The sequence below is a fragment of the Heptranchias perlo genome, chromosome 20, assembly GCF_035084215.1.
Source record: "Heptranchias perlo isolate sHepPer1 chromosome 20, sHepPer1.hap1, whole genome shotgun sequence".
NCBI lineage: Eukaryota > Metazoa > Chordata > Chondrichthyes > Hexanchiformes > Hexanchidae > Heptranchias > Heptranchias perlo.
In genome coordinates this window covers 24,723,893-24,731,457 of record NC_090344.1, presented here as the reverse complement: position 1 = coordinate 24,731,457, position 7,565 = coordinate 24,723,893, and the positions used below count along the sequence as shown (strand labels likewise).

Below are 7,565 nucleotides of genomic sequence, written 5' to 3'. Positions count from 1 at the left end.
TCTATGGAACATTCTTTACTCTCTTGTTCCTCAAAGCTATAAATCCCCATCCCACACACTCTCACTCCTCCCTGAGCTGAAATCCAAACCCATCGCATCATCTTTCAGTGGTGCTAAACCATGAGTGAAAGGGTGAGAGGAATGTGAGAGAGTGAATATGAGAGAGTGAATGTGAGAGAGTGTGAAAGAGTGAATGTGAGAGAGTGAATGTGAGAGAGTGTGAAAGAGTGAATGTGAGAGTGAGCGTGAGAGAGTGACTGTGACAGAGTGAATGTGAGAGAGTGAATGTGAGTACAGCAGTGGGCTCGGTGTGGAGAATGAAGTGGGGCAGGTGGAGCATGTTTCAGTGGGGCAGCAGTGATCATAATCTCATTAGGTTTAGAACAGTTATGGAAAAGGACAAGGGACAGTCAAATGTGAAAATTCCTAACTGGAGGAGGGCGAATTTGAGTGAGTTAAAAAGGGATCCTGTCCAGGTGGATTGGAATCAAAAATTGGCAACAAAACAGTAATTGAACAATGGGAGGCCTTCAAGGAGGAGTTGGTTTGAGTACAGAGTAGACAGATTCCCACGAGAAGGAAAGGAACGGCCTCCAAAGCTGGAGATCCCTGGATGACGAAAGGTGTAGAGATCGTTATTTCTCCTTCATTTTTAGACACTCCCTGACCGATCACTATTTCTCCTTCATTTACAGACGCTCCCTGACCCACGATTATTTCTCCTTAATTTATAGACACTCCCTAACGGATCAGCATTTCTACTTCATTTACAGACGCTCCCTGACCGATCACCATTCCTCCTTCATTCACAGACGCTCCCTGACCAATCACCATTTCTCCTTCATTTACAGACGCTCCCTGACCCACCATTATTTCTCCTTCATTTATAGACACTCCCTGACGGATCAGCATTTCTCCTTCATTTACAGATGCTCCCATTACCAATCACCATTTCTCCTTCATTTACAGACGCTCCCTGACCAATCACCATTTCTCCTTCATTTACAGACGCTCCCTGACCAATCACCATTTCTCCTTCATTTACAGACGCTCCCTGGGAATTCCCAGTTTACTCCGCGCATGCGCGGGGCTGCGGCCTTTTGTTGAGAGTTGGTCCGGAGCGAAACGGGAGAAACCGGAAACCGGCGGGTAGTGAGGGGGGATAATGTTCACTGTTTTATATTCGGGTCTGGGGCCGCACTCGGGGTTTGTGAAGCCTGAGCCTGGGCCTGAGCCCGGACCCGGGCCCCGGGGTTTATTGATCCTCTTGCTCCGATCCTCTCACCTGCACCGAACGCGCTCCTCCCGCAGCCTCCACTCACCGCGCATGCTCAGGACACACTGCCTGATCATGAGTCACTATTGCGCCTGCGCACTGTGCTCCTCTGATTCAGATAGGGCACAATCTCTACCGCGCTGCATGCTGGGTGCTACTGCCGCCATTGCTTATCGTAATGTCTGTACGAAAAGCAAAAACATTTGAAGCAGGGAGAGCGCGTTTGGATCAAGGATAATGAAATAAACTGAAAGCCCAGCCCTTCGTGCCATTTAAACCGGCACAAATACACGGCATAGAAGCCCCCCCCCCCCACACACACACTTTGGTGAACTCCAGAAAATATTTTATTCGGTAACTTGTATTAATTTCGTTTTATTAATTGTTGCAACTGACGGGTTCAATTAATGTTTATTTTCCAACTGCACCTCAGAACCGTCAGTTTCTCCATTAATCCCGCCATGGTGATTAACGAGATATCCGGACCAAAAGGAGCAGCAGGAATTTATTGCAATTTCCTGTAACGAGTGGGGTGCCACAGCGATCAGTGCTGGGGCCTCAACTTTTTACAGTATATAATAATGGCTTGGATGAAGGAACAGAGTGTCTTGTGGCCAAATTTGTTGATGATACAAAGATAGGTGGAAAAGCAAGTTGCGATAAGGACACAAAGTGACTGTAAAGAGATATTGACAGGTTAAGCGGATGGGCAAAAATTTGGTCGATGGAATATAACGTGGGAAAATATGAAGTCATGCACTTTGGGAGGAAAAATAAACAAGCAAAATATTATTTGAATGGAGAAATACTACAAAATGCTGCGGTACAGAGGAATCTGGGTGTCCTCGTACATGAAACATAAAAAGTCAACATACAAGTGCAGCAGGTAATCCGGAAGGCAAATGGAATATTGGCCTTTATTTCGAGGGGGTTGGAGTGTTAAAGCAGGGAAGTCATGCTACAACTGTACAGGGTGCTGGTGAGACCATATCTGGAGTACTGCGTACAGTTCTGGTGACCTTATTTAAGGAAGGGCATACTTGCATTGGAGGCAGTTCAGAGAAGGTTCACTCGGTTGATTCCGGGTGTTGAAGGGCTGTCTTATGAGGAAAGATTGAACAGGTTGGGTCTATACTCATTGGAATTTAGAAGAATTAGAGGAGATCTTATTGAAACATACAAGATTCTGAGGGGACTCGACAGGGTAGATACTGAGAGGTTGTTACCCCTCATTGGGAATCTAAAACTAGGAGGCATAGTCTCAGAATAAGTGGTCGCCCGTTTAAGACGGAAATGAGGAGGAATTTCTTCTCCCAGAGGGTTGTGAATCTTTGGAATTCTTTACCCCAAAAAGCTGTGGAGGCTGAGTCATTGAATACATTCAAGGCTGAGTTCGACAAATTTTTGATTCGCGAGGGATTCAAAGGATTTGGGGAAAGGGCGGGTAAGTGGAGTTGAGGTAAACATCAGATCAGCCATGATCTCATTAAATGGCGGAGCAGGCTCGAGGGGCCGAATGGCCTACTCCTGCTCCTATCTCTTATGATCTTATGGTCTTATGGTAAATTGACTGGAGGGATGAGAGAACAGTTGGTCCTCCAACCAATCGGAGTGTGTGAGGGGCGTGAGTTGCGGCACCGAATGGGCGGGTCTGAGCCCAGATGACCCCATTGTCTGAAGCATCATTTAAAAAAAATAATTTATCTTAAGCTCCAGGAGCAAACTCGACCTTTCTGTTGTGGCTTGAAACAGATGAAACCAGATGAGGTGGAGCAAACATTTCAACATTTGTTGGATAAACACATTAATTAAGAATAGCCAACATGGATTATTTGAGATAACTCGAGTCTACCGTTAAAGGGAATGTAGTGGATGTTGTGTAGATGGATTGTGAAAAGGTGTTTGATAAGATGCCGGACAGGAGGCTTGTTGATAAAATTAATACTCACGGTATTAAAATGAATGGGGCAGTGTGGATAGGAGGTTGTGTAAAGGGCAGAAAACAGAGCGTAGTGGTTAATGGATGTTCATCAGACTGGAGGGACGTAAACAGTGGTGTCCCCCAGGGTCAGTGTTGGGACCATTGCTCTTCTCAATATAGAGAATGATCTGAGCTTGGGTATGTGGGACACAAGGTGAAAATCTCGAGATGACGCCAAAATTGGCAGCGTGGGGAACTGTGAAGAGGAGTCAGTGACTTCATTGTGACGTTCACAGGTTCGGAAACAGGCAGGTGAAGTTTAATGGAGAGAAATGTGACGTGATACATTTTGAGAGGAAGAAAAATGAGATGAAATGTACACTAAATGGTCAAAGTTTTAAAGTAGAGGAGCAGAGAGACTTAGGGGTGGAAGGTTCTAACTAATGCATTGTCTTATTAATTAACAAGTCTGAGAGTCAGCAACTTTAATACCTTATCAAGAAATATATGAGCAAATTCTCTTTCCTCTACCATACCGGAGTAAACATGCAAGTCCCCCGTGTACACGAGATGATCCCTCTGGATGGAACCTCAGGCGCCCTGAGCTTGATCTCCGGTGTCTCCAGTCCCGACTGCCCCTTACATCAGTATCCGCTCACTCTTATACACTGTTGTGACCCATCCCTGTCACTGGAGCTGGAGCTTCCCGAGTCTGTGGTTTACAGGGACACATTGCTTGGTTCCCAGCAGTTATTTTTCTTCAGTCGCGTTCTCATGACCCCGAAACTATCCTGCTTACTGTTAATTATAATCATAGAATCATAGGAATTTACGGCACAGAAAGAGACCGTTCGGCCCATCGTGTCTGTGCCAGCCGAAAAAGAGCTGTCCAGCTTAATCCCACTTTCCAGCTCTTGGTCTGTCGCCTTATAGTTTACAGCGCTTCAAATACATACCCACGTACTCTTCAAATGCGATGAGGGTGTCCGCCTCTACCATCCTTTCAGGCAGTGAGTTGCAGACCCCACAACCCTTGGGCGAAAGAATTTCTCCTCAGCTCCACACTAATCCTCCTACCAATCACTTTAAATCTATGCCCCTGGTTACTATCCTCTCTGTGAAGGGAAATGGGTCCTTCCAATCCACACTAGGCCCCTCATAGTTTTGTACAACTCAATTAAATCTGCATTCAGCCTCTTCTGTTCCAAAGAAAATATCCCCAGCCTATCCAATCTTGCCTCTTGGCTAAAATTCTACAGTCCAGGCAACATCCTTGCAAATCTTTCTTGCCTTGTATAAAATGTCTGCTATTTGAAAGTCGTGACATTGATCAAAGTCCGCGTTCCTTTTTCTTGCCATTTCTGTCAAGATTTGGAAAAGATCTGTTACCTGACACTTTAAATGTTGCCGACCTTTAACTGTAGCTCACAGTGTCTGAACAGTCCCTGTTATCATTGGACTTTCATGTATCTTCTTGTGCTCCATCTCCTTAACAAAACAAGCTGGTCACAGCAATGTTTTCTTCAAATGGAATCCTAGTGTAAAAAAATGCACAATTTCAGAGCGAAGCAACATATGCAAGATTGGTGGGAGATGCGACTGGAGATAACGGGCCTGGGGCAGTGTGAACATCTCTTGAGCATTAAGATATTCAGTATCCGAAGAAGCTGGGAGATGAGGTCGTTGTGTGTATTTATCCAGGTATCTGCAAAATCCATCGTCTCTCAATGCCCAGCATCATTCTTCCCCTCTCCTGCTTTCCAGTTAAGGTTTTTTTCTCGTTAAGTCTCTGTGTTTACTTTGAACATCTATTTCACCGGCATCTGGAGGAGCAGAAGAAGCTGGAGATAAAGTAGTGACAGAAACAGAAGGAGATGGCTCGTGATGGCAGAATCTTGTGTGTGTCAATTGCTTCAAGTGAGACATGACAGCCCTGCGTTGCCTTGCACCTTTCCCAGGAGCTGCACTGATTCGGTGCGTGCGTTTTGGAAATGGAAACAGTTCCACCAGCAGCTTGTGGTAATATTTCCCCTTACTGTCCATTTCATGTACCTGCCGACCCGCACTTGGTGCTGTCGTTGTCTGAACAAGTCTTTCATGTTCTAACAGTAAATTAAATTTTGTGCGAGCAACTTGTCTGGGACGAAAGTGACGTGAGTTTCGTCGGGACAAGTCGGAAAGGCAACGTTGGTCTGCTTGCTTGAATGAAAATTGCAGCAGATTCGCTGGTGGTCCAGTGCTGAGGACTCGGCGCTCTCGCCGCCGCGGCACCATGTTTGATCCTCGATCAGGGAACTTGACTTTCCTGGTGTTGTTCAAAACAGCACCAACCAAATTCCCCCGACTGAGCACAAAGCTCGCTCCTGATCATCATGTGCAATTTCACCGCTCCTGCCTCAACAGCCAGCAGCCCATCTTTCTTCAATTTTACAACCCATAAGAGCGATACACAATGCACTTTCTTGCCTTCTGTAAAATGCCTCCTGTTCGAAAGTGGTGCCGCTCATCAAAGTCTGCATGAAGTTTTCTTGCCATTTCTGTCATGATTTGGAAAAGATCTGCGGCCGGACACTTTAAATGTTGGCGACCTTTAACTGTAGCTCACAGTGTCCGAACAGTCACTGTGATCATTAGCCTTTTTATGTATCTTACAGATTCTAGAAAGGTCCCTTTGGATTGGAAGGTAACAAACGTCACCCCACTATTCAAGAAAGGAGGGAGAGAGAAAACAGGGAACTACAAGCGATTAGCCTGACAATAGTAGGAGGAAAAATGCTAGAATCTATAACTCGGGACGTGGTAACAGGGCACGTCGAAGATCATAATATGGTTAGGCACATGGAACACGGTTTTGTGAAAGGGAAATCGTGTTTGACAAATCTATTAGAGGTTTTGAGGGTGCAGATTGCAGGGTAGATAAGGGAGAACCAGTGGATGTAGAATATTTGGATTTTCAAAAGGCAATCGATAAGGTGCCACACAAAAGTTTGTTAAACAAGATTAGGGCTCATGGGATTGTGGGAATATATTAACATGAACTGGGGATTTGTTGACGTACAGAAAACAGAAAGTCGGAATAAAGAGGTCATTTTCGGGTTGGCAGGTTGTAACTAGTGGGGTGCCGTGAATATCAGTGCTCGGGCCTCAGATATTTACAATCGATATTAATGACTTAGATGAGGGGACCGAGTATAATGTATCCAAGTTCGCTGACGATACAAAACTAGGTGGGAAGGTAAGCCGTGAGGAGGACGCAAAGAGGATGCAAAGTGATACAGACAGGTTAAGTGAGTGGGCTAGAAGTTGGCAAATAAAGTATAAAGTGGGGAAATGTGAGGTTATTCAGCAGTGGGATTCACAGGGAAACGGGCAAGCGAAATTGACAAAGATGGAACAGTCTGAACCCCCAACAGAATGTGACGTGTGGCTGATAGATATTAATGAGAGGAAGTGAAAACTGATATCAGGAATTGGCTCCGTTGCTTAGTTGGTTAAAGCGCCTGTCTAGCAAACAGGAGATCCTGGGTTCAACTCCCAGCGGCGCCTTTATGTAATTTATTATGTTCAGTGAATCTGACATGCGAAAACAGACAGTGCGGTGTTTGTCCTTGTTCAGGAGCCAACACAGAACTGATCAGAATGTCTCTTCAAAAATGCCGTTTCATTATACAGATAGACCTCTCATGGAATGTGACCGAAACACGTCAATACAAGGACACGTTCTTGTCTCTGGCTGGTTGAGGTCGGGGTATGATTCGAGAGTCAGAGCGTGGACAAGCCCAAATTTAACCCTCGACTTTTGATCTTGACCTGCGGTTCAAACTTTTGCAAAGAGTGGAAAGAAGTCCCCAAATCACTCCACGTGAATCTCAAGCACCTTCGGAAGAAGTTCAGTTCAAACAATCAGGACTTTAAATGCACCTCAAAGCCTTGCACTTTCATTGAACGAGCTTTGATTACAATTGCATTCGACCTTGAAACCGCTCTGGGCTTTCATCTCACTGAAGCAGAGTGTGTCCGCTTTGTATCTGTGAGCATGTCGGTGACGAGGTTCGCTTTGATATTGATCGCTTCCAATTTTTAAGATCTCGCCAAGCGTCAGGGAAAAGAAACCGAGAATCGAATTGTCCCTGTAAGTGATGAATTGAAGTGATTGGTGATCCAAGCAGATCTGGAAAATGCGCAGTGCAATCGCTCAGGAGTTCCAAATCCACCCTCTCGCCACTGGGCGATCATATTAACTGAACTTTACTCTGGCTCAGTGTCACCGCGCTGAAATCGAGTATTTCTCCGGCACGTTTCTCTTCACTTCATAGTTGCTGATTTAAGAGTGAAGACCGGCTCGTTGGATTTTCACTCCTGCAAGTT

The 7,565-nt window shown here is 45.4% G+C and overlaps 1 non-coding gene across 1 annotated transcript; it reads left to right on the top strand.

The window, feature by feature from the left end:
* The first annotated feature begins 6,669 nt into the window (after positions 1-6,669).
* trnaa-agc (transfer RNA alanine (anticodon AGC)) lies at positions 6,670-6,743 on the top strand. Its single transcript has one exon. It is a non-coding gene; the product is annotated as a tRNA-Ala (tRNA).
* The last annotated feature ends 822 nt before the right edge of the window (positions 6,744-7,565 follow it).